This window comes from Miscanthus floridulus, chromosome 2 (genome assembly GCF_019320115.1).
Source record: "Miscanthus floridulus cultivar M001 chromosome 2, ASM1932011v1, whole genome shotgun sequence".
In the NCBI taxonomy this organism is placed as follows: Eukaryota; Viridiplantae; Streptophyta; class Magnoliopsida; order Poales; family Poaceae; genus Miscanthus; species Miscanthus floridulus.
Window position 1 is genome coordinate 174,317,033 of NC_089581.1, and position 2,482 is coordinate 174,319,514.

The following is a 2,482-nucleotide window of genomic DNA, read 5'->3' on the forward strand; positions in this document are numbered from 1 at the left end:
TAGCTTAAGCATTGTGTCCCCTTTATAGTATGACTTTTCCTATACTCAAATTCAATATATAAAAGAATTTAAACCTCCTTTGAGTTTGAAGCCATCTATATTTGTAATTGGGGGCTCCTCCATTTCGTGTAGCATCCTCGAATATAAATTCCCTACTTATCATCTCGACAAATCTCATTAGTTCTCTAATTGTGTGGTTATTATCACCAAAACCCACAATTAGGGCTTGATTGCACTTTCAATCACGGACGGATCATAAGCCATGTGGCGGTGTTAGTGCAAACCCACACAGAGCGGGTCATGCTCCAATGCGATGGAAGTAAAGACCTTATCACTGATGGATGATAAGCCAATATGGTGGTGTAATGTGCACCCCAGTCGATCTTAGATACCGACGGTGATGGCTATGACTATCACTGCCGATAGTTTACTACCAAGGCAGAAATTGGACTGCGATGGGGGTTATGACGTGGCTGTGAAAGGTCTGAGTGTAGTAGTGTACCATATAGTAGTATATTGGTATATCATTCTAGTCGTGGCATAAACACATGCACTCATTATATAACTAATCACAATGCTATCGCATTAATAAGTTCACAAGTTAGCGTACCTGTCAAGGATAGTTTGCCCAAAAGTTAGTATACTTAGCCACTCCTAGTACTTAACCATATTTTAGGGCTTATAGACACTTAATTATACGCATCCTATAATTTTTTCAAAGCCTTTTGCTGGTCAAATTTTAGTTTAGAAAATATCGGAAAGCTTTAAACACTTATTATAGCTCCAGTGCCAAGTGTGTATAAATGTAATAATTTCTAAAATTGGTTAGAAAAATCTACACAGGGGATGGAGGCACATGCCTCCAAGGGCAATAACTCTGTTGTGATAGATCTTGTTGGCTCAGCATGGGGTGTCCTCACTGTCCTCACTGCTTGTGACCTATCCTTATGCACTATTCGGTCCTCTATCATCGTGTAAGTGCATCTAGCAATAGTGAGTTTAGTGAATTAAATGACAACACAAATAAGGGGATCGTTCTTATGAATGTCATAGACAACCTCCCAATTCTCTACCTGTTGCTCAAACATGTGAGGAGATAAACCCAAAAAAAGAAAACCATGAATGATCCAACATTAGTTTAAAACCAGCAAGCATGTAGCGAGTGAGTGGAATCCTTGGGCTCCAAAAAAAGCGAATTCAAACCCTACCTATTGTCTTCTTGACCAAAAGTCAAGCTTAAAATTTGCTTCCTCTCAAAAAGGATATGAGCCAATGAACCTTCTTTACAACCAGAAAAAGAGATAAAACAATATGCCCCTCCCTAAGATGGATAGAGATGGTCTTCCTCTGGACCTATGATGAAAAATGTTATGGGTCAAAATGTTTGATTATTTGGGACCACATTTTCTTGCCAAAAGTTGTTTGGAGGACTTGGTGTCTCTACATTCTTAAGGATCAAAATCATCATCTTGAAATTTATGATTAAAAACTTGTGATTATAAATCATTGTCTCCTTTTCATTTATTATTATAATATTATTTATGATTATAAACTTGTGATTATTAGAATAGGTGCAGTGTGAAATAATTTGTTCTGAAAGGGGTGTGCCGTAGAAAATGCCAATCGACATCTGAATTGAAGACAAGAGATTTGAGTTCAATGTTCAACATATACCGATGCTTCTTCCTTGCAAATGATGATAACAAGGCTTTAGTGACAGTGCCGGCCCAAGGGGTAGAGCACGAGGTGCGACGGCCGAGGACCCAAGTGAAGGAGGGGCCCAAGTCTAGGTATACAAACCCCCAGGTCTTATAGTCCATTAGGCATTAGCAAACTAATAAGAAGAGAGATAGAACTGACCAGGCGACCCAAAAAGACAACATCGGCATTTTTTCCTAGTTTCCTTTCTCCACGGCCCTCGAATAGAGAGGAGACAAGGAGTCACGCTGCACACAGCACACTCTGATCGTGAGTTCGCGACGTGCGCCTTACACACGTGGAGTTGGTGAGCCACGCCACCACGAAGAGCTAGACTACCGGAGACACGGATATGGCGCACGAGGATAGTGACCAGGCAGGGCTCCATGACGACGACGACATCTTGATTCTTGGCTTCTTATGAATTGCGATCACCGATCAATTGTTTAGGCCCAAGGTATTTTTTTCCTTTTTATTTTTAATCCAAATTAATTATTTGTATAGTATTCTAGACTTCTAGTACTTTGTACCCATATAGTCATATTTTCTTTTTAATTTAGGTGTTAGAATTTTAGAATGTTACCTAAGAAATATTTGTTATGTGTGAGAAAAGAAAACGAATATATTGCTTTTTTAATCTACATTGTCCCTTGATAATTATCATACATCTTTAAATATATTGCTTAATTTACATTATTCCTCGATAATTATTAGACTTGTTAAATTAAAAATATGTTATTGAATTTGCTTTTGTTTTGCAAGTAAAATTAGTGTCTATATATTA